Source organism: Phascolarctos cinereus, unplaced genomic scaffold, assembly GCF_003287225.1.
Source record: "Phascolarctos cinereus isolate Bilbo 61053 unplaced genomic scaffold, phaCin_HiC Scaffold_5;HRSCAF=322, whole genome shotgun sequence".
Taxonomy (NCBI): domain Eukaryota; kingdom Metazoa; phylum Chordata; class Mammalia; order Diprotodontia; family Phascolarctidae; genus Phascolarctos; species Phascolarctos cinereus.
In genome coordinates this window covers 156660162-156685859 of record NW_027555958.1, presented here as the reverse complement: position 1 = coordinate 156685859, position 25698 = coordinate 156660162, and the positions used below count along the sequence as shown (strand labels likewise).

The 25698-nt window shown below is 39.4% G+C and overlaps 1 pseudogene; it reads right to left on the bottom strand.

Annotated features, from left to right (window-relative positions):
* Window positions 1-14085: 14085 nt before the first annotated feature.
* LOC144457561 (heat shock protein HSP 90-beta-like) lies at window positions 14086-25613 on the bottom strand (annotated as a pseudogene).
* Window positions 25614-25698: the final 85 nt, after the last annotated feature.

Here is a 25698-nt window from a genome sequence, read left to right as displayed (position 1 = left end):
GAGTCAGATACGACTGAAATGACTGAACAGCAATAAATTGGGATGGTAGGGAGTCTGGAACTTTCATTTCTTTAGTGTAAGAAACTCCCTCTACTAGTGCAGACCAGAAACTATTCTGCAACTTATAATATAAGACAGTTGCCTGAGGAAAGGAAAAGATCAATTATTTTTCCATAGCCAGTGTTTATTAGAGGAAGGAGTTGAGCCCAGGTATTCCTGGCTTAGGGCAGCTAGGTGATACAGTGGATAGATGTCCAGCCCTGAAATCAGGAAGATCTGAGTTAAAATCCAGCCTCAGATGCTAGCTGTGCAACCCTGGGCAAGTCACTTAACCCCATTTGCCTCAGTTTCCTCATCTGTAAAATGAGCTGGAGAAGGAAATGGCAAACCACTCCAGTATCTTTGCCAAGAAAACCCAAAATTGGTTCCTGAAGAATAGGATACAACTAAAACTGATAAACAACAACAATTTCCTAGCTTAAAGGCCTGATCTCTATCCAATATAACAATAAGCTGTCCTTGAGTTGATGGATATCTTCTGAATAAAATTTGCTTAAATAATGGCATAGATAAAATCACTATCAAAGAGAAGAAAGAGAATATGTCTTTTTATCCTATAATCAGTAAATGGTCTCTGTTCCCCATGAGGGAAATTTTTTTTTATTTGGAGGCAAATGTAATATCTAATGATATTCAGAAAAGTAATTGACGTGGGACTGAAAAACAAAAACAGCAAACAATACATTAAAAAGATGGAACAAAAACAGCAAACAGTACATTAAAAAGATGGAATAATAACGGAAACTCAGGATAATGGTACAGCTAAGAAGCATTAATTGAAACACTCAAGCACTCTCAGTTCCCAGGAGGAAAGAAATGATTTAAATGCAAATTATTATTATTACTACTACTTACATTGTTGTTATAAATTCATGAAAATAAGACACCTCACTAGCTTAATGCATATATAAAGATGATTGAAATATTTATAAGGCAATTTTTTTCCCAAAACATGCTTTTTCAAAATATATTGAAAGTTCTGAGAAATTGGATGAGAAATTCTTGGGGAAGAGAAGGTTCTTTTCCTGTTTGCATTTATAAATTCCTCTGCTGCATTTATAAGAGAACCATGCAAAGGCTAAAATAGTTGGTATGGGGATCACAAAGATTGTCATATACCATCACAGGGGAAATAAGGTTGTAGTATATAGAGAAACCAAGTATTTAAAATTTTTAAAAATGATTTATTAATATTCTTTTATTTTTTCATCATTATTTTTTCATTTAAACATCCCCCTTTTAAAAAATTTTTAAAACATATTTATTTGAAGTTTTGAGCTCCAAATTCTATCCCTCTCTCCCTCCCTTCCTTTCCCCCTCCCTGAGACAGTAAGCAATCAGATATAGGCTATGCATGTGCAATTACATAAAACATTTCCATATCAGTCATGTTGTACAAAAAGACTAGAATAAAAGAAAAAATGAAAGAAAGAGTGAAAAATAGCATGCTTCAGTCTGTGTTCAATCAATATCAGTTCTTTCTCTAGAGGTAAATAGTACTCTTCTTCATTAGTCCTTTGGGATTGTCTTGAATCCGGACCTCTCAGCCCACAGACTCCAAAGACAACTTAAAAGGTTAACAGGAAAGATCTGTCACACTTAGGTGAGAGTGGGAGCACAGTCCAGCACAGATTGAACCAGCACAGCTCTGGCCATAGCAAACCAGAAGCAGGCCTTGGTAGTGACTGAATCAGCAGTGGCAGTGGCTGCTTCCAGAGCTTTCAGCTCACAGATGATAAAGGGGTTGAATAACTGCTCAGAAGATTACAGGGGTCTTTTTGCTAGCACTGACACAGGACTCTGTTGCTTTCCCCATACTGGGATCTTGGTCCCAGGGCAAGGAGGAGCACTTGTGGCCCTAGTGGAGGGGTCCCTTCTCACAGTTCCAGGGCAGAAAAGAGTGCTTGTGGTTGCTCACAGAACAGAGAACAGGCCAGGAGAGTAGTAAACACCTCTCCTTAGATCATACCACCTTGGAAGAACTGCAAATTTATAGATCCCTAGAAGTATTTCCGAAAACAGCTGCACAAAACCCCTGAAGCTTGTGTCAGTGCGCCTTCCATCCTGGAAGCAGAGCCTTGCTTTAACAAAGAGTTAAAGATCAAGTAATGGGCTGGGGAAATGAACAAACAATAGAAAAAAAGACTCTGGCTATAGAAAGTTACTGTGGAGACAAGGAAGATAAAAATGCACACTCAGAAGAAGACAACAACATCAAGTTTCTACATCCAAAGCCTCCAAGAAAAATATGAATTGGTCTCAGGCCATCAAAGAGCTCAAAAAGGATTTTGAAAATCAAGTGAGAGAGATAGAGGAAAAATTGGGAAGAGAAGTAAGAGTGATGTAAGAAAATCATGAGAAAAGAGTCAACAGCTTAGTAAAGGACACACGTACACACACACAAAGCTGAAGAAAATAGTACCTTAAGAGACAGACTAGGCCAAATGGTAAAGAAGACCAAAAAGCCAGTGAGTAGAAGAATGCCTTAAAAACCAGAATTGGGCAAATGGAAAGGGAGGTCCAAAAGCTTACTGAAGAAAATAATTCCTTAAAAATTAGAATAGAGCAAATGGAAGCTAATGACTCTATGAGAAATCAAGAAACAATAAAATAAAGCCAAAAGAATAAAAAAATAGAAGACAATGTGAAATATCTTGTTGAAAAAACAACTGACCTGGAAAATAGATTTAAATAATTTAAAAATTATTGGACTACCTGAAAGCCATGATCAAAAAAAGAGCCTAGACATCATCTTTCAAGAAATTATCCAGGGAAACTGCCCTGATATTCTAGAACTAGAGGGTAAAATAGAAATTGAAAGGATCCACTGATCCCCTCCTGAAAGAGATCCCAAAAAGAAAACTGCTAGGAATATTATAGCCAAATTTCAGAGTTTCCAGGTCAAGGAAAAAAATGTTGCGAGCAGCCAGAAAGAAACAATTCAAATATTATGGACCCATAGTCAGGATAATACAAGATTTAGCAACTTTTAAATTAAAGAACCAGAGGGCTTGGAATATGATATTCCAGAGGCCAAAGGAGCGAGGCTTACAACCAAGAATCACCAAGCCAGTAAAACAGTGTAATCCTTCAGGGGAAAAATAGACATTCAATGGAACTTTCAAGCATTCTTGATGAAAAGACCAGAGCTGAATAGAAAATTTGACTTTCAAATACAAGACTCAAGAGAAGCATAAAAAGGTAAACAGAAATGGGAAATTGTAAAGGACTTAATAAGGTTAAACTGTTTACATTCCTAAATGGGAAGATGATATCTGTAACTCAGAAGACCCTTCTCATTATTAAGGTAGTTAGAAGGAGTATATATAGATAGAGGGAACAGGTGTGAGTTCAATATGAAGGGCTGGGGTGAAAGAGGAATATACTGGGAGAAAGAGAAAGGGAGAAGTAGAATTGGATAAATTATCTCATATAAAAGAGGCAAGAAAAAGCTCTTACAGTGGAGGGGAAGAGGAGGAAGGTGAGGTGAAGTGAGTGAACTCATTAGAATTGGCTCAAAGAAGGAATAACATACACTTGCAATGGGTATAGAAATATCTTTTTTTTTCAAAATAATTAATTTATTCTTAGTTTTCAACATTCACTTCCATAAGATTTTGAGTTTTAAATTTTCTCTCCCTCCATCTCCTCCTCCCTCCCCAAGATGGCATGCAATCTGATATAGGCTCTACTTGTGCATTCATATTAAAGATATTTTCACATTAGTCGTGATGCAAAGAAGAATTAGAACTAATGGGATGAACCACAAGAAAGAAGAAACAAAACAAAACAACAAAAGAAAAAGAGAGCAAGTAGCATGTTTCCATCTGCATTCAGACTCCAAAGTTCTTTCTCTGGATGTGGATAGCATTTTCCATTGGGAGTCTTTTGGAGTTGTCTTAGATCCTTGCATTGCTGAGAAGAGCTAAGTCTATCAAAGTCAGTCATCACACAATGTGGTTGTTACTGGGTAAGAAATCTATCTTACCCTATAGGAAAGTAGGAGGGGAAAGGGATAAGAGAAAACGGAGGGTGATACAAGGAAGAGGAGAGTAGGACAGGAGGCAGTCAGAAGCAAAACACTTTTGAGGAGGGAGAGGATGAAAGGAGAGAGAAAATAGAATAAATGGGGGGGGAATAGGATGGAGGGAAATACAGTTAGCAATAGTAAGTGTGAAAAAAATTTTGAAGCAAGTTTCTCTGATAAAGGCTTCATTTCTTAAACATATACAGAACTGAGTCAAATTTATAAAAAGAAGAGCCATTCCCCAATTGATAAGATCAAAAGATATAATCAGCTTTCAGGAGAGATAAATGACAAATGTTGGAGGGGATGTGGGAAAATGAGACATTAATGCACTGTTGGTGGAATTGTGAACTGACTCAACCATTCTGTACAGCAATTTGGAACCATGCCCAAAGGGCTATAAAACCATGCATACCCTTTGACCTAGCAATACCACTACTAAGTCTGTATCCCAAAAGAGATTAAAAAAAAAAGAAAAGGACCCACATGTACAAAAATATTTATAGCAGATCTTTTCTGGGTGTAAAGAATTAGAAATTGAAGGGATGCCCATCAATTGGGGAATGGCTGAAAAAGTTGTGGTATGTGATCATGGTGGAATACTATTATACCATAAGAAATGATGAGCAGGATACTCTCAGAAAAACCCAGAAAGACTTGCATAGGCCAATGCAAAGTGAAATGTATTGTGTACAAAGTAATAGCAATATAGTAAGGTATAAATATAGTAAGCTGTGAATGACTTAGCTATTTTAGCAATACAATGATCCAAGACAACTCTGAAGGACTTATGATGAAAAATGCTATCCATCCCCAGAGAAACTGATAGTGTCTGAATACCGATTGAATCATACTTATTTTTTACTTTCTTTACTTTTCTTGAGTTTTTTTGTGTATGTTTTCTTTCACAACATAATTATTATGGAAGTGTTTTGTATGACTACACATGTATAACCTATATCAAATTGCTTGCCTTCTCAATTTGGGGGAGGTGTGGAGGGAGGAAGGGAAAGAATTTGGAACTCAGTTTTAAAAATAAATGTTGAAAATCGTTTTTACATGTAATTGAGAAAAGTAAAATACTAACTAAAAACAATTAAATTAATTTTAAAATATTTAAAATATTTATCATCACACCACTCTTTAGTGATTCTCTGCACCACTGCTTTAGAGATCCAAACTCCTCATGTTATGAATGAGGAAACTGTGCCCTAGGAGAGCACAATCAATCAATTAATCATTGATCAATCAACAATTATTTGATCAAGTGCATATTATTTATGAAGTACTTACTCATGCACCAGGCGGTATTCTAAGATGCTGAGGATGTAAAGAAAAAAATTAAACAGTCCCTTCCCTCAAGGTGCTTACTTTCAATTGGGGAAAACATTATATATAGAAGGAAACAGATGTAGTCCCCTTTGGGAGCTCTGCCAAAAAGGTTTGAAATGGAACAATGGCAGATCCACATGGCTCTCAGCAGGCAGGTCTCCTTCCCAATGCTAAGGTCCAAAGATTGGGCACAATACCTGCAAGTCCCCTTTAAGATCAGAGTTCCCTCTGTCATAAGAGCAACATCTACCTCATGCAGGTTAGGCTAGTTTTTCCTTAAAAGAGTTTAAAATCATTCGCAAGACTTAATTGGTCTGGGGGCTAAGGCTTAAACCAATGATATAGCTTCCTGTAAACTTAGATTCAAAAGCCAGCCCTCCAAGCAAACTGGGATTCCTCCTTCAGGCTTGATAGGTGTGCTAGCATGGCCACCACAGAGCCTAGGAATCTGTGCTCAACTGAATCTATGCTGTATCCTTGCTGAATATCCTCTCTATAACATGGATGAATAAGCCTCCTTTTGTTAACTGCTGAATGGCCTACCATTTTATTTCATCTGAAACCTGACCCATCAGATCAGTTTGAGTCAGGCCTGGCCTGCAGCCCCCTCCAAAGGCAACATCATAGGTCATTAGGTAATTATAAAATATTGTTGGAGCTTAGAGAGCATGAGCAAGGCCATGGGCCTCATTCTGTTTATCTTCACCCAATTCTAAAACACTTTTTGGTTAAGCTCCAAAAGATAGACAACAAATGAAAAACATACAAAGCAAATTCAAAGCAAGTTCCATAGCAGGAATCAGCAAAAGTCTCATTGAGGAGATAGTGGTTAAGCTGAGCGTTAAAAGAATCTCGGAACTCTGAAAACTAGAGGGGAGAAGGGGTGCAAAGAAATGGAGATGAGAGATATAATGTCATATGAGAGGAAGATCAAGTAATCCAGTTTTGTTGGGAAATAGAGTTCATGATGGTCAGCAGTTTCTGATAAGTCGAAAAAGTAAGCTAAAGTAAGATTGCAGAGGACTTCAAATGCCAAACAGAGGCAATTGTGTTGCATCCTAGAGGTGATAGGGAGCTACTGAAGATTTTCAATTATGCTGATAGTTTTCCTAATATTGAACCAGCCTTGCATTCTTGGTATAAATCTTGCCTGGTCATAGGGTATTATAGTCTGTAATTTTCTTTCTCTGTTTTGGCTTTTCTTGGTTTAGGTGTCAGCACCATAATTTTTGTGCCATACCAGGAATTTGGTAGGACTCCACCTTTTTTTTTTTCCCCCAATCCTTTATATAGTATTGGAATTAATTGTTCTTTAAATGTTTGGTAGAATTTTCTGGTAAATCCATCTGGCGCTGGAGATTTTTCTTTAGAAGTTCACTGATGGCTTGTTCAATTTATTGAAAATGTTCAAGCCAAGAAAAAATGACCTGCGCTTTAGGAATATCATTTTGGCAACAATGAGGAACATGGATTGGAGAGGGAGAATCTTGAGGACCTGAGAAAGCCTGGCAGTGTCTGTGTGACCAGAGAGATGACAAATGTAAGAAATTATAGGGAGGCAGATTGACAAGATTTGCTAACTAATTGGATGGATGGAGTAAGGGTGCAAAGCGGAAGGATAGTGAAGAATTGAGGATGATTCTGAGGTCACAAACCTGGGTTACAGTAAAGAATGTTGGTGCTCTCAATAGAAAATGGGAAATTAGGAAGAGGGATGGGTTTGGGGAAAAGATAACAAATCCTGTTTTGAACATATGGAGGATGAAGTGTGTTTGAGATATCCAATTGGAAATGTCTAATTTTCAATGGGTGATGCATTATTGGAGTTCAGAGTATACATATACATATAATACATTTATACATGTGTGTATACATATACACAGATATAGATATACTATGTATTTAAAGGTATATGTACATATATGGGCAGCTAGGTGGCACAGTGAGTAGAGCACCAGGCATGGAGTCAGGAAGACTCATCTTTGTGAATTCAAATATGGCCCCAGACACTTACTGGCTGTGTGATCCTGGGAAAGTCGCTTAACCCCATTTCTCTCAGTTTCCTCATATGTAAAAAAAGCTGGAGAAGGAAATGGCAAATTCAGTATCTTTGCCAACAAAACTTCAAATGGAGTCACAAAGAGTTGGACACAACTGAAACAGCTGAACATACACATATATATATATATATATATATATACATATATATATGTGTATATATATATATACATATATAAACACACACACACTTATGTATACATATAGAAATCATCAGCATAGAGATGATAATTGAATCCATGGGAACTGATGAGCTTGTAGAGAGAGGGCTTAGACAAAGAAGTCTAGGACAGAGCAAAGTCACATCAAAGGCCTCTTATGTGTACATGAGATAGTGATTGACATGGTGAGAACTGAAACCCAGAGTTTCTGATTCCTAGTCCAGTGGTCTTCCCAGCATACCCTGCTAAGCAGAAGACTGCTTGTTTCACTATGATGACCTAAACAGCCTATTTTCTTTTCTCACTTCCTTTCATTTTTGTCCCCAACTCCTTACTCTTCCCCACCACACCTCATAATTTTTGTAGGATGCTTCCTTCTTAAATTTAAAAATTTCATTGTATGGTACTGATGTAAGCCTTTGGGAAGAAGAATGTAGTAGAAACCTGACACTGTAAGTCAATAAATGAAATGACTATATGAGGATGGCTTTTGCATAGAACAGCAAAAAACAAAAAAGATTTTTAGAAAGCATGGAGAAGTACTTTAAGATAAGATGAAAGGCATTCCAGAAAATATATGTAACTTGATATAAGTGACTCAGGGAAAGCAAACACATGAAAAAAAATGTACCAGTGCACATTTTCAGAGTAAAAAGGAAAAAATGACAAGAATTATTTACAGAGGGCACAAAGATTCATTCAGTGTTTCCACTCAACCTTCAGTAGCTCTTCTATGCCCAAGAAAAAAGCTAATAACTTCCCCTTCTTAACAAGAACTGATGAAACTTGCTTCAACACCTCCATTAGGAAAAAAAATGTGTTCTGAAAAAGCTCCTTTAGAAATATTAAACTTATAGTAGTCTGTACAGTTGAGATTGTACCAAGCTTTGGATTTTATTTCTTTACAAAAAAAAGAAAAATCTTTGTTTTTGGTGTGTTGCATGTTTAAGATCAATATGGAGGCAGAAATAAGAAAACTATGCTGATTCAGATAAAGAGATAGGAAAAGAGAAAAAGAAAAGAGATAGGAAGGGGAAAGTTTTTTAGACTTTTACCTTGTAAAGAAAGAAAAAGAAGGAACTGGATTTCTTAGAAAAAGAAGTGCTTATCCATGGGCTAAGCCATCATCTTTAGATGAACCTATTTATGTCCAACAATAATACCCTGTTTCCAAAGCCTGCCCTAAAGGCACACAAACTAATTTAGCAGAAATGTAGTTTTTCAGCTAACAAAGGACCCAAAGGACAAGAGGTGCAATCTAAATTGCATCCAGGTCTCTCAGAGATCCCCTTTTACAAAGTTTCATTGTATATACAGTACCCTGCCTCCCTCCTCACCTCCAAATTTTGAGGATAAACAGCACCTTAAGGGGCCATGAACTAATTCTCCCACAGTGCAGTGCCTTCTCAGAAGATATTAAACTTGATGGATTCAGATGAAGACTTCTCTTAGGAAACTCCCAGAGAGGTCACAAATAAACCTTGTAAGTGCCTGAAAATGAACTGGAAAGACCCAAACCTTGAAGGGCTTATGTAAACTGACTGCGTCAAAGGAGCTCACCCTTGGCCTTTGTCTTTTAACATTTTACAGCAATTTTTTGTGAAGTATTGACTCTGAATTGCTGTGAAATGTGAACCAGTTTTCAGCTCAAGCTGGTTTCTGGGTCTTCACTAATCATAAAATCTCATGTTTGGATAATGTTCCTGGAACTATTATTAATGGATCTAAGTAGAAATGCCTCTGGTATTTTGTGCTTGAATTCTCCTTTCATCCGACTTGGAAAAATTCCCTTTTCAAGTTTATGATACATTACTCTTCTTTACTCACTCTGTGGTCCAGATAAACTGGCTTTTTTATTGTTCGTCACATGTAATGACATAATTGCTCTGGGTCATCTTCAGTCGTCCTGATCTATATCTTGCCACTGGACCCAGATGGCTGTGGAGGAGAGAGTGAAGCTGGTGACTTTGCATTGCCCTCCCTCACTTAAATCCAATTCGTTTGCAAGTCACGGCATCACCTTCCTGATGCCATTGTCCTCTTCAAGAACGAAGGTCAAATACATATAATGAGGTAGTTAGGTAGTAAAGTGGCATAATGCTAGGTTTGAAGTCAGGAAAACTTGAATTCAAATCTTCCCTCAGACATTTAGTTGTGTGGCTCTGGGCAAATTACTTAACCTCTCCTAGCCTCAGTTTACTCATCTGTATAAGGAGAAAGGCTAGACTCAGTGGCTTCTAAGATTTTTTTTAGCTCTAAGTTTACGACATTGGCTGTTTCTCTGTAGGTTTTACGGAGGCTCCCCCCACTTTCCCTGCCACCCCCATACCTGATATGCACTCCTTCCTTACCTCCCCCTTAGACTCCCTAGCTTCCTTTAAAGCTCAGCTCAAACACAGTGAGACCTTTCCTGATCTTCCCACATGATCTTCCCACCTACTATCACCTTCCTCAGTTATTTTGCATTTATTTTGTAAATGCTTATATTTTATATGTCTCCCCCAATAGAATGTAAACTTCTTGAAAGCAACTTAACTATTTAATTTTTGTCTTTGTAGCACAGTGCCTGGTATGTGGTAGGCACTAAATAAATACTTGTCAGTTGACAGAATCCAAGTTACCTTTGAGATCTTGGGTTGTCCTTAATAACACTTGAAAAACTTGGTAGTTGATCTTCGTTTTTCTTCAGCTGTATAGGACTGGAATCCTATGCCAGTTTGATACATCACATTTTAGGAAGGACAGGGACAAATTAGAGCATGTCTGAAGGAGGACAATCAGGATGATGAGAGGTCTCCAAACTGTAAAATATGAATAAAGTTTAAAGGGTCTAGGGATGCTTAGCCTGGAATTGGGACAATAGAATCTCCGCCCTTAAGTACTGAAAGGGTTATTATTTGATAGCTGGATTAGACTTATTGCCCCAAAGGGAATAACTAGCAGCAATGGGTGGAAGGAAGTTGCAAATAAGTTGGATAACATCTCAAGTTGAGATTTCAGCTCACTTTTACCTAATAATTAGAATTGTCCCAAAATGGAATGGGCAACTTTGAGTTCCTTGGGGATGTTAAGGAGAAGATGGGCAATCCTTTGGCTCAAAGGCTGTAGAAGAGATTTGTATTTCTAATTCTAAGATTCTTTCATTATACAAGTCAGGAGATTGGACAAGATTGCCTCTGAGATTGTCTCTGAGATTCAATGATTTTTAAGTGTACTTAGGAAAGGGGACTTGAGACATCAAATTCTATATCAACCAGGGCTGAATTCCTACTGCAAAATGATTCAATAAAACAATTTTTGGATACCATTAGTATAACCATCAGCATAATTTGTTAAAAATCACCAAACTTTAGATTGTAATAAGAAAGTAAAGAGACAAGTTACACAATTTTTCTTCATGTACAATTAAAGTTGAAAGGAGATTACAACATTCATTTTCTTTCTTTCAACAGGCTTTCATTAAGCACCTACTGTGTGTCAGGCTTTGGAGGTATCAAGACAAAAACAAAATAGTTCTTACCATTAATGAACTTATATCTTATTGATCATATATTCCAATTTATATCCAAAAAGGAGTCCCTACTATATCATACCTGACAAGTAGCCACCTCTCTCCAAGAAAGGGGTACCTATCAGCTCCAGAAGAAACCCTTTCAGGGCAGCTAGATGGCACAGTGGATAGAGCACTGGCCCTGGAGTCAGGAAGACCTAATTTCAAATTTGGCCTCAGACACATAACACTTACTAGCTGTGTGACCCGGGGTGTGTCACTTGACTCCATTGCCTAGCAAAAACAAAACAAAACAACAAAAAAACAAAACCAGAAGCATCTCTTTCTATTTATGGACAGCTCTAATGGTTAGGAAGTTTTTCAAGCCTAAATGTGCTTTTCCCCCAAAATATCACTACCAATGAAAGTGTCTTATAATTCTGCCTGTCTTTAATTGCCAGCAGATTGTAAATATATTTAGATTTAGCATAATGATAAAATTAAAAATTATATCCAAACGCCATACTATTTTATGCAAATGTAAAACTCAATGATTCTTGCCTGGTTTCCTATGGTAGATTTGCAATAGGACAGGGACAAGACAGAAGGCATGGAGAGGTCACAGTCTGCACTGGTGGAGGCAGGAACCACATCTATGAGATCACAGATCTGGTGTAATGGAAAAACATAGGGGTTGGAACCAGAGAACTTGAGTCTACCTCTGAAGAGTGCCACTTACACCCTGTGTGACTTTGGTCAGTTCAGCCTTTCTAGACTTTCTAGGTGCCTCCTCTCTTAAATGAGGTAGTTGGATTTGATGACCTCTAATGTCTTGTCCAGCAATAAATCTTTGGTCCATCAAAGTAGAATTAAATATTTTCAATTTTTAACTTAAAAATTTTTATTTAAAAAAAATTGCTATGCCTGTGGCCAGGTGGGTAAGATATGACATTTTCTTACTTCACTTCTTTTCACTACTTTACTAGAGGAAGTTTTATTTGTTTTAGAAATAGTGCCCAATTCTGCCAGGTTCATTTGCATTTACTCATGGGGTGAATGGGATGTTTAGGGAGGACTAGCATCTCTGCTGTGAGAACTTGCCAAGGCTTTTTCAGGATGGCTCATCCACTCTGGTGTCTACCTGGCACTCAACTCTCACTGGTGGCTCCAAGAAGTAGCAGCATGTGCTGCAGCCATACTCCGGTAAAATTAGTGGCAGATAAGAAACAAGTTGGTGAGTTGGGGGGATGTTTATCCTGAGCATATGAAGACTTCCCCTGGTTGAATGGGCAGACGAGAATAATTTGTACCAACGGCCATGAAGGAGGCTGAAACAGGTGTTGTGGAGCTCTTAGAGCTCGGTCAGACATCGAAGACGCCAAGGTCATCCACTACATACCAAGCCATTGCTGGCGGTCCTAACTTTTGTCTTGCCTCTGGACTTTGATGACTCTGGAACACTGAGTGAGGCTGATGACTTTGTGTAACTTTGCCTCACTTAAACGCAATTCATGTGCCAGTCAAGGCATCACCATCATGATGTTATTGGTCCTCTTAAAAAACAAAGGATGAATGACAATAACAGCATTTAATCATAAAATACACAAGTGATTCTAGTATCCCATGCTACTTTTATTTGTTTCCTATTAACTGTATTTGTCTAAAATAATTAGAATAAAGAAAGCATGATGGAATTGATCAGCCTGGTTTGTTTTCCTATACAAATACATGAAAATAGACTTTTTACTAAGAAATATTTTCTTATTTGAAGCATTTTGATGGACTATTTTTTATTTCTAAAGAGCAGAGAATACAATTAAATCCCATTGAAAAAGGCTTTCCTATCTCAGAGATCAATGAGTCAGAGCTTATCTCCTGTGTGCGTGTTAGTCTGAAATTCTTGTTTCTACATTCAGTTTGAACTAAGTCAAATGTAAAGCCCTCAGAAGAATGTAAGTTTAGTGAAAGCAAATGTTGATTTCACTAGTAACTAGCATCCTTTGTTCAGTGGTGTCTGATTCTTCGAGACCCTGTGGTCAGCCCTTCTGACTTGAGGGGCTCATCTTCCAATGTCATGTCTTTTATTTGCTTATTTATTTACTTATTCATTTTAGCATTTTTAATGCTGTCCATGGGGTTTTCTTTGCAAAGAAACTGGAGTGGTTTGCTATTTCTTTCCCTTGTTTTATACAAGCAAAGTTTAAGTGACTTGCCCAGGGTCACACAGCCAGTAAGGGTCTGAAGTCAAATTTGAATTCTGGTCTTTCTGACTCTAGGCCCAGGGTTCAATCCATTGTGCCCTAGCTGCCCCAGCACCATGCAAAGTACTCAATAAATGCTTATTGAATTAAATTGACTACACCTTGTTTCAGATTACCTATCTTTTACAATTATATCTTTTACAGTTGTATAAGTCTCCCAACTATAATTATATGGCTCATTATAATGGGGCAGCCCCATGGGGTGGTACTTTGAGTGCCAGACTTGGAGTCTAGAAGACTTGGTTTTGAGGCTCACCTCTGCTATAAGCTATGTGATCCTGGGCATATCACTTAGGTCTTATTGTCCACATCTGTAAAAAGAGTGGGTTGGACTAAATTGCTTTGAACACCACTTCTAGCTTTAAATCTCTGGTTCTATGGTCCTACTTAACTGGGCTCTGAGATAATAGATTAATCCTTCCCTTTCTGTTCTTTTTTTTTCATGTAAAAACTGCATTCTCTCTATTCTGCATATTTTAATTTTAGAACAAAATAAACATTAACAGCCCACAATACACATCCTATTCCCCATACCAGAAGAGGGGGAGTAGGGACCCTGTAAATCCTGCCCTAATACACTGGAAAACAGGGGGGAAAAAAACTAACCAGACATTGGCAGATGGAACCAGGCAAGGACAGGGCTTCTATTGCTGCTGTGAGAAAATACAGAGGGTGGGATCTGATGGAGAGGTTTGTCTAATCTACCTCCTCCATTCAGGATGCACCTTCATCTCCTTCAAGGGGGAGGATCTCATCAGGAACAGCACCTTAGGTTCTTCTGCTGTCACCTCATCCTCATCAATGCCAAGACCTAGCTTAATCATGCAGTAAATTCAATTTGAGTGAGTCTGGGAATCTTCAAGGGAGAAGCCTGAAGACAGCAGAGCTGTCTCAAAAAGCAGCACTACCAGGTCTTTCACAGCCTTGTTGTTCTTGTCAGCCCCAGCCTTCTGTCTGAGAGTCTCCTCAATGGGGTGATCTGGGTTTATTTCCAGGTGCTTCTTGGCCATCATGTAACCCATTGTGGAGTTGTCTCTCAACGCCTGTGCCTTCACGATGTTGGCAGTTTAGCCATATGTGCTAGTCACAATGCAACAGGATGAAGACACCAGCTAATTGGAGATTGTCACTTTCTCAGCCTTCTTATCCAGAATTTCCTTCATTAGCTTGCACAAGTTCTCAAATTTTGTCTTGCTTTCCTCCATTTTTTCTTTTCTTCTTCATCCTCTGAAGGTTCTAATGCTTCCTTAGTAACAGAGACAAGGGTCTTCCCATCCAATTCCTTTAGCTGCTGCACACAGTACTCATCAATGGGCTCTGTCATGTATACTACTTCAAAACCATGTTTCCATACCTGTTCCACAAAAGCAGAGTTGACCACTTGCTGTTTGCTCTCACCAGTGGTATAGTAGATGCTTTTCTGGGTTTCCTTCATTCTAGATATGCACAGATAGACGGCACCTGTTGGTGGAGTCCTCATGGATTCCAAGCCTTGGGTTTTTCTAAAAGACCTCATAGAACTTTTTGTAATTCTCTTTGTCTTATGCCAGTTCAGAGAAGAGCTCTAGACATTTTTTTAAGGTAATTGGGGTTAAGTGACTTGCCCAGAGTCACACAACTAGTGAGTGTTGTGTGTCTGAGACTGGATTTGAACTCAGGCCCTCCTGACTTCAGGGCCAGTGCTCTATCCACTGTGCCACCTAGCTGCCCTTAGACACTTCTTGACAATGTTTTTATGGATGACTTTCAAGATTTTACTTTCCTGCAGCATCTCTCTGGAAATGTTGAGGGGCAGATCCTCAGAGTCCATCACACCTTGGATAAAATTAAGATACTCAGGAATAAGCTCATCACAACTGTCCTTGATGAACACATGCCATACATACAGTTTAATGTTGTTCTTCTTTTTGTTTTCAAAGGATCAAAAGGAGCTCTGAATTCCAGCTGACCTTCCACAGAGAAGCGATTTACTGCCAAGTGATCTGCCTAATCATTGGTGAGGCTCTTGTGAAACTCACCATATTCCTCTTGGCTGATGTCATCAAGGTTATGTGTCCAGATGGGCTTGGTCTTTTTCAGCTCTTCCTGATCAACATATTTCTCTTCAGTCTTCTTGGTTTTCTTCTTAGCCTTGCCTCCATCTTCTTCATCAGATCCTACATCTTCAATGTGGGGTTTCTCCTCATCTTTAGCGGGCACTTCCTCTTTGTCTTCCTCCATCACATCATCACTTATTTCCTTCTCTTGTTCTTTCTCCAAATAAAGTGTGATGGGATAGCCAATGAACTGAGAGTGCTTCTTCTTCTTCTTCTTCTTTTTTTTGAAGGGAGATCCTTTATTGGTGGATCTTTCAATTTTTTAAAATTTATTTTTAGTTTTCAACATTTTCTTCCACAAGATTTTGAGTTCCAAATTTTCACCCTATCTTGCCCCTCCCCCCACCCCAAGATGGCATGCATTCTGAATACCCCTTCCCCTGGTCTGCCTTCTCTTCTATCTCTCCCCCCTCCCTTCTCTTATCCCTTTCCCCTTCTATTTTCCTGTAGGGCAGGATAGATTTCTGTACCCCATTTCCTGTATTTCTTATTCCCCAGTTGCATGTGAAAACATTTTTTTTAAACATGTGTTTTTAAAACTTTGGGTTCCAAATTTTCTCCTTTCCTCCCTCCCCACCCACCCTCAATGAAAAGGCAAGCAACTCAATATAGGTTGTACATGTGCAGTTATGCAAAACACTTCCATAGTAGACATGTTGTGAAAAACTAACTCTCCCTTAATCCTTTCCTGCCCCCCCATTCTATTCTTTCTTTTGACCCTGCCCTCCTCAGAAGTATTTGCTTCTGATTTCCCCCTTTCCCAATCTTCCCTCCTCTCTATCATCCCCCTGCTCTCTTGTCCCTCCCCCTATTTTCCTGTAGGGTAAGATAGATTTCTATACCCAATTGAATGTGTATGTTATTACCTCCTTAAGCCAAATCCTATGAGAATAAGATTCACTCATTCCCTCTCACCTTCCCCGTTTCCCCTCCACTGTAGAGACTTTTCTTCTGTTTTTTTTGTGAATAATTTACCCCATTCTACCTCTCCCTTTCTTCTTCTCTAGTATAATCCTCTCTCATCCCTTAATTTTATTCTCCAGATATGACCCCTTAATCTTCAACTCACCCTGTGCCCTCTATCATCTATCTATCTATCTATCTATCTATCTATCTATCTATCTATCTATCTATCTATCTATCTATTTACATATAATTTCCCCCCCTCCAACTACCCTAATACTGACAAAGGTCTCATGAGTTATAAATATCATCTTTCCATGCAGGAATGTAAACAGTTCAACCTTAATAAGTCTCTTATGATTTCTCTTTCCTGTTTACCTCTTCATGTTCCACTTGAGTCTTGTATTTGAAAGTCAAATTTTCTATTCAGCTCTGGTCTTTTCATCAAAATGCTTGAAAGTCCTCTATTTCACTGAATGACCATTTTTTCCCCTGAAGGATTATACTCAGTTTTGCTGGGTAGGTGATTCTTGGTTGTAATCCTATCTCCTTTGCCCTCCAGAATATTATATTCCATGCCCTGTGGTCCTTTAATGTAGAAGCTGCTAAATCTTGTGTTATCCTGATTGTGTTTCCACAATACTTGAATTGTTTCTTTCTGGCTGCTTGTAATATTTTCTCCTTGACCTGGGAACTCTGGAATTTGGCTACAATATTCCTAGGAGTTTTCCTTTGGGGATCTCTTTCAGGAGGAGATTGGTGAATTCTTTCAATTTCTATTTTGCCCTCTGGTTCTAAAATCAGGGCAGTTTTCCTTGATAATTTCTTGAAAGATGATGTCTAGGCTCTTTTTTGATCATGGCTTTCAGATAGTCCAATAATTTTTAAATTCTCTCTCCTGGATCTATTTTCCAGGTCAGTTGTTTTTCCAATGAGATATTTCACATTGTCTTCTATTTTTCATTCTTTTGGATTTGTTTTACAGTGTCTTGATTTCTCATAAAGTCACTATCTTCCAATTGCTCTATTCTAATTTTTAAGGAAGTATTTTCTTCAATAAACTTTTGGACTTCCTTTTCCATCTGGCCAATTTTGCTTTTTAGGGCATTTTTCTCCTCATTGGCTTTTTGGACCTCGTTTGCCATTTGGGTTAGGCTATTTTTTAAGGTGTTATTTTCTTCAGTATTTTTTTGGGTCTCCTTTAGCAAGCTGTTGACTTGTTTTTCATGATTTTCTTGCATCACTCTCATTTCTCTTCCCAGTTTTTGCTCTACTTCTCTTACTTGCTTCTCAAAATCCCTTTTGAGCTCTTCCAAATCCTGGGACTGATTCATATTTTTCTTGGAGGCTTTGGATGTAGGAGCTTTTACTTTGTTGTCTTCTTCTGGTTGTATGTTTTGATCTTCTTTGTCACCAAAGTAAGATAATATAGTCTGACTCTTTTCGTGAGGTTTGCTCATGATCCTGGCCAATCACTTGAGTTTTAAACTCTTTGTTAAGATAAGAGTCTGCTTCCAGTGTGGAGAATGTACTGCCCCAAGCTTCGGCGGTTTATGCAGCTGTTTTCAGAGATACTCACATAGGGACCTGTAAATTTTCAGTTCTTGCAAGGTGGTATGATATGGGGTGAGGTGTTTAATCCTTTCCTGGCCTGTGCTCTGGTCTATTAGTGACCACTTGTAATGGAACTGTGAGGAAGGTTTCCTCTCCACAGCCACTACAAGCTCCACCATGCCAGCACTCCTCCTTGCCCAGGGATTGTTGCCCAGAACTGTGACCCAGATCCAAGCGTGGGCAAAGCAAGAGATTCCTGCCTCAACACACGCAAAAAGATCCATGCAATCCCCCTCTGATCAGCCACTCGATTCCCTCTCAGTCTGTGGGCTGGAAGCTCAGGACACAGCCACCGCCCAGGTGCCCGTGCTCTGTGCTCTGTGCTCTGGAACTGGCTCTGAGACCTAGCTCCTATCTCACCGCAGAAACAGACTTTTCCCACTGACCTTCTAAGTTGTCTTTGGCATTCGTGGGTTGAGAAGTCTTGAAACCACCACAGCTGCCCACGATTCAGTCCTCTGAAGCCTGCTCCAGGTTTGCTGTGGCCTGTGCCCCCACACTGCACTGCGCTTCTCTCCCCACCGGGCGCAATATATCTTTCTGATCAATCATCCAGATTGTCTTGGGCTGGAAATTTACTTCACTCTGTCTTTTTGTCGGTTCTGCTGCTTTAGAATTTGTTTAGAGCCATTTTTTTATAGGTATTTGGAGGGGTTTGGGGGAGAGCTCAAGCAAGTCTCTGCTTTCACTCCACCATCTTGGTTCCGCCTCTCGAGAGTGCTTCTTTACAACCTCCTTGACTCCCTTCTCTTCCAGATACTCTTTTTTTTTCTTTTCCAAAGACAAGGTTTATTAGAACATCTGTCATATTGGGCAGACTCTTAAGAAGTCTGAACATTAGTAAGTTATTGGCTAGATTCTAAGAATCTGAGCAGTGGCTAGATTTTAAGAATCTAAACCCTTGGCTCGATTATAAGAATCTGAGCATCTTAATGGAGACAAGATGGACCTTATATACAAAAAGACTATGGGAGGGATCTAGGAGTGGCCAAGTAGTCTATGAGGTAATAGAACTCCAGGGACCTGGACCACATGGCCAAGGGAGAATGGAGCCTAGCTAGGATTAAGGGTGGGAAATGGCCCAGGGCCATAGGGACATAAAACAAAGGAGGGCTAGGCTAGATTAAGGGTAACAGAGATTGGGCATAGCCACAATGAAAGGCCAGTTGATGGGATTATAGCCTCAGGCCAATGCCAGAGATTTGGCCATGTGAGAAAGACATGGGTTTTTCCTTCCTGGGGTCTAGATCCCAACCCCATCATTCTCCTCTCAAAAAATTCTTTTGAGGTAAGGGGCAAAGGTCTTGGTTTCTGAAACTGCTTCCTGTTGGTAAAGGGTATAGAGCTGTCCCTGCCTCAAGGGGGTCCCAAAGAGGAGGTTGACTGGAACCTAGCACAGATTGCATCCAGGGAACGATGGGGGGACATTGGCTGGTACCCATTGTTTGCTATCAATTGTAGGTGAATGGCCTGTAGTCTGGAAGACACGAATCTGACAGAAAAGACTGCAGGGCCTAGATATGACAAGATAAAACATGCTTAGCTCTGTTCGGATTCAGATAATTCAATTTTCCAACCGTGCAGTATCAAATCTACTTCATAGCCAGAATCAGGAATAGCCAGGTGGGTTTACATTCCTTTTCAAAGGAACATGATGGAGAAACTGAGCCAGGAGGATCCCATCTTGGACTGAGGCTAAAATTGTCCTCTTAGCTTTTCTCAATGCTCATTTCCCACCAGTATCACATTCTCTAAGTAGCTTGTGGCGTTTCTCTTAGATGGTGGATTATTGATTATCGATGGATTATTATGGCCTATCAGATAACTCAAAATAAAATCCTAGAACTTTTACCTCATACAGTGAGTTTCACTAATCATAGTTTAGGAAAAACTTTTCCAGAATTTACATCTCAAACTTAAATTTGTTCTCGTGTAAAAAGCCAATCATTAGAGATTTCTATACACTTGCAAATTCTCAGCAAGCCATACGTAACCCAAACAAGCTCTTTGGCTAATTTATACATTAAAACAATAACCAACAATAGCCAAATTATTTTAGCAGTAACCAAATTATGAAAAGTTGCTTGAAGTAACTGATACAAAAAGTTGGCCAATTTGAAACTTGAAACAAACCTGTTGCCAAACAAGTGACTTCAGTTTTGTTAACTGCATTTCCAAATTACTTTACACAGAGAATCAACATCTCATCATTAACAGTTAAAACTATAAATTTAAAAGAGGGTGCTTACCCAAGTTCAGAGGCCAGCTTCTTTACCTTAAGCAGGATGTGCTGAACCTGGGTGATGCTTCCAGGCAAAGATTGCCTCAGAACCCAAGGCCATTGCCAGTGGGACCCAGGCTGTAGCTGCTGCCCCTTCCCCCTCCTTCCTCTCTCAGGAGGGGGAAGGTGAAATCAAAGGTGAGGGGTAAAGGGTGAAACTCTCTTCTCCTATGAGAGGGGTTAACACACCCTCTTGACTCAAGGGAAGAGAGTGGGAGAAAGGAGTGACTAAGGTTGTAAGGAGGAATTTCAAAACTCCTTAATGATCAATCCAAGATATTTTTAGCTGTTTTAACTGTTCCCTGTAACCTCCATGAAGGAGGATTCAGGGGTGTAGAGGGAATGGAGTAAGTAAGCCTTCAGGGAACCAAAAAGCAACTGCAGTTTTCTCCAATTCTCTAGCACCTAGAGAATTAAAAGAATTGGGCATACACTTCCAGATAGGGTGTCTGTCCTTGTCCTCTATGCTACATAAGGTGTACCCAGGTCCATGGCCTCAAACCAGCCCAGCGGACTGAGAGCCTGAGAACATCAGGCCATGTGCGAGACAGGCTTGTAACTGCCTGCCCAAAAAGTGCCTCCAAGCCTTGGTACTTGAAGAGCAACCCCAACTGCTGAGCAAGAAAGGAGGGGGAGTGGAGGCTTACATACCTTCTGGTCTTGGCTGGAGAAGAATTTGGGGTTAGACAGTTTCCCTATATGGGCCACCAAAATGATGAGGTTTAGGGGTTTAAGGGTGTTGGGACCTCAATATCACATCATGTGGATCCTGCCTGAAAGAATTAGAGCCAAGCCTTCTTTCAGCCAAAGATAAGGTTTATTAGAACATCCATCATATTGGTCAGACTCTTAAGGAGTCTGAACATTAGTAAGCTATTGGTTAGATTCTAAGAATCTGAGCAGTGGCTAGATTTTAAGAATCTAAACCCTTGGCTAGATTATAAGAATCTGAGCCCTGGTCTTCTTTCAGATGTAAGATCATCTTGGTGCCCCTGCCAATAGGCTCACCATGGTCAGCATGGACTGTGAAAAAGCTACCAGCAGAAGACTCCCAGGCATACTGTTCATCATCATTGTGCTTGGTGATGACAGCTACCTTCTCTGCCACTAAGTAAGCAGAATAGAAACCCACACCAAACTGACCCATCATGGAGATGTCTGCTCCAGCCTGAAAAGCCTCCATGAAAACCTTGGTGCCAGGCTTAGCAATGGTTCTTAAGTTACTGATCAAATCAGCTTTTGTCATGCCAATGCCAGTATCCACCAAAGTCAGAGTACGCCCCTAAGGGTTGGGGATGATGTCAATCTTCAGCTCTTTACCACTGTACAATTTGGAAGGATCTGTCAGACTCTCATAGCAGATCTTGTCCGGGGCATCAGAGGCATTGGAAATGATCTCTTGAAGGAAGCTTTTCTTATTAGAATAAAAGGTATTGATAATCAAGGACATAAGCTGGGCAATCTCTGCCTGGAAGACAAAGGTCTTCATCTTCTCCTCTCCATGCTATACTTCCTCAGGCATCTTGAGTGGTTGTGGAGAAGAAGGCCAGTTCAAGGAAGTGCTGAGTCCAGTGGCTCCAAAGATCAGGTACCATGAAGAGCTCGGCACTCTTTTCTATTCTTTAGGATATTACCATATAATTACCGAGGGGGAAGGAAGAGGGTAGAATATACAGGGAAGAGGGCTCTTCAATGACTCTTATGAAGACAGGTGCTATTACCTTACATATTTTTGGTTATGGTCACAGAATCACAGAATCTTACCTCCGCAACCCTCAAAGGGGTCATAGCTTAGATTTCATTATCACCCCTAACTGTGCTACCTCTATGAGCTTGCACTTGCAATCTGAAATTCTCCTCCTTGATCATAATTTCTAATCCTTTTAATTTTTTCTCCTTTACTCCTCCTAAGCCTATTATTAAAACCAAAAGGTATATTGATGTTTTTCTATGTCATAATCTTTTCTAGATATTTCTATCCACCCCTACTTCCACCCTGCTCACATACAGTTAAAATCTTCCTTTTAAAAAAGAAAAATGTAAACTCGTACATGGAGAACCCTTTCTATGTCTATTTATGATAAGCCTCAAGTAAGACATATGGTACCTGAGAAAAGTCTCATTGTGCCCGCCCACCCCAATCATCATCATATCCCAGTGTTTTTGTGCAGGTGAATTTCAAGAAAAGTACTAAAAGGAAAAAGAAATCACAAAATATGGAGCCTAAGGGAAATGTTGGAAGGGAGCAGGAGTAGTGCCACTCAAATTGCCTTGGTGACCCAGGTTGTAGAACATATATAGGCTGATCATATAGAACCTTGAGGATCCAGAAGCACCATGAGCCCCAGACACCAGGAACTGGTGCATGCTTTATGTGTGGAGTAGCTTATGGGTTTACTTCATCTCTCCACCATCTTAGGGTGAGACTACAGAAATAGAACCAACCATGAGCTCAGTCCAAGTCTAGCAATGTGATTACTAGATATTTACTGACCCATATTTCAGGCCAGAAATCTCTGCTCACCTTGGGGTTTGGAAAACCCCAAACCTTGGGGTTTAGAAAAAGCTGATGGTACTGTCTCCACACTGACACCATATTCAATTATCAAAGGACTCTAGAATGTGGGGGCCCTGATCAACTGGTTCTACCCTAATTCAATATCTGGAAAAATCCCACCTCCTGTTCCTTTATCCCTGTGATTTAGGCTTGCCATCTTTGAGGCAGAAATCCTTTGCCCTGCTTCCTTGCACTCCCATCCCCATTCACCTCAGTCCTTCCCTTCCATACTCCCTAATCTTCTCTGCCCTCCTATTCCTTTTTGTCTATTCTGTTTCAATGGGAGTTGTGGGAAGGAGGGAAAGACATGTTCTCTTTTGTAACTACACCTTCCAAAAGCAGGTTATGACCACCATAGCATGGAATCTAGTTGGAGGAAATGCTTGCAATGTGTCTAATGGAAAGTTGAGTTCAAACTGTCCTAAGAAAGATGAGACATGGGAAGTACCAGAAAATACCAGAAAAGAGAAAAATGGAAAATGAATACGGAGTCAGGAAGCTGCTCTGCATCTGCCTGCAGGTAAGTGGCACAGGGGATAGAACACTGGGTCCTGAGCCAGGAAGATATGAGTTCAAATCCAGCTGCTATGCAACCCTGGACATGTCTCATTTAACCTCTCCTTGTCTCAGTTTCTTCAAATGTAAGAGGGAGATTACAAAGTACACCCACCCTCCAGGGTTTTGAGGATTAAATGAGATAATATTTGTAAAGTGCTTAGCACAATGTCTGGTAAGCTTCCACCCTCCTAATTTCCCACCTCTCTGCCAAGAGGAGGGAGGCAGAAGAAATGTCTGAAGAAATGATGTTGACTTGGATCCAGAGAATAATGGAAAAGTTCATGGAGAACACAGTTTGTAATATGTTACATATGATGGAATTATTCAAGAGAAATACCATAAAGAATATTACTGATGACATGTATGACCAGAAAATATGAAGTTACATAGCAAAATGGAGGGACAATCCATAGTGCTCCACTGGTATCCATGCTGCAAGAAGAGAACATGAAGAAGACCTCTACAATGTTGGGCAGGCATGGATGAGTATTATGGGATAGGCAGGAATGAATCTGCCTGTGGTGGCCTAAATCCTATTGGCAGGAGTATTAACATTGATGAGATCATCAATCCACTAATGTATTGGAAGCAAATGAATACTAATGATAATGATAATAATAACAATAACATTTAATAAAATACTTGAAGGCTTGCAAGGCAATATACATTTATTATTTCATTTGATTCTCATAAGAACCTTATGAAGAATGTGTTTTTGAGACTGAGAGAGGTTAAGGGCCTTATAAAGAGTCACACAGCTTTGGGATAAACTAGAAGAAGATTCCATAGTTGACTCCTAATAGGCATTCCACTGAGAGCCATATATAGTAGCTGCTGAAAGGTAGAATAAAAGGACGTGGGGATGAATACTGGCTTTGCTCCTTCCTACCTCTGTGACTCTGTCACCTTATCTCTCTGGGCTTCAGTTTCCATAGCCATAATATGAGAGCATTAGATTCAATGACCACTAAGGTCCCTTTCTATGGACATGCTCTGAGGCTTGCAAGAGCTAGATTATTAAATGTTCATTGGAGCATTTATACCTTGGAAATCAGCAAACCCTTCAAATCAGGGCTTGCTTTATTGTTTTGTTGATTTTCTAGATTTGAAAGTAATAGAGAAAATATTAGTATTGCAGCTTTATTTTAATGTTGTGGCCCTGGAGGAGGACCTGAGCTCAAATGCAGCATCAGACATTTACTAGCTGTGTGACCCTGGGCAAGTCACTTAACCCTGATTGCCTCAAAAAAAAAGTGTGTTGTGGGTATATTGTTGGTTTGATTTGGTTTTGTTTGTTTCCTTCCAAAGAGCCAGTTGTTAAATATTTACCAGCAGGCCCCTAAATATTTCAAAATTGTAGATCTCTGACCCTAAGAAGTAGGAAGACGGTATTTCTGTGATTTAAGTCTGCCTTAAAGCAGCAAAACTCAACTTATGGGCAATCTTTTGAAAAGAGGAATGAAAAGTATTGAAAGCAGCTCAGTGTCTACGGGCACTGTCTTAAAAAAGACTTCCATGTTTGTGTTGTTGCTTTACAACATGTATTGTATATCTGGTGCCATTGCAGTTCTTGCTCTTTCAGTATAACATTAACAATAGAAAGAAGCACTTTGTAACTTTTTTCTAATTAGATGACTCAGCAATGACATTGATGGCATCATTTTTTATAATAGTATTCTATGAACTACTTGAATGTAATTTTTTCTTTGTATTATTTATATTTCATAAAAATAGTGTTTTAAGGAGGCATTTTATGTTATCTAGAATTTATTTTATTTGCAAAGTAATATCAACTAATATTACATTGAAAATAAACAATCTCTACCCACTACAAAGCAAGAAGTTGTTTCTATCAGTAACGGATCAAAACAAACATTTCAAATAGCAACTGTGAAAGCCACAGCTGATGTAGCATTTGCTTTGAGCTAAATTGGTGGTAGGAGAGAGAGAGAGAGAGAGAGAGAGAGAGAGAGAGAGAGAGAGAGAGAGAGAGAGAGAGAGAGAGAGAGAAAGCTGAGCAGTACAGCTCCTCTAAAGAAGTCACTGGGCATAGGCTTGAATGAATTGGATAAAGAATCTGAGCATATAAAATTTTGCTTTTCCAGTTCTGATGCAAGAGACACCAAATACATATCATGATTATTGATCTCCCCCGCCACAAGAATAACAATCAGACACACCAGAGAAATCAATACCAGCTCCTTAACTGTGCCAAAGTATTTGAGATGCACAAAAGAGCAGACTAGTTACAAAAAAAATATTGATATGGTGCATGAAAATAGCTGTTCTTAACCAGAGGC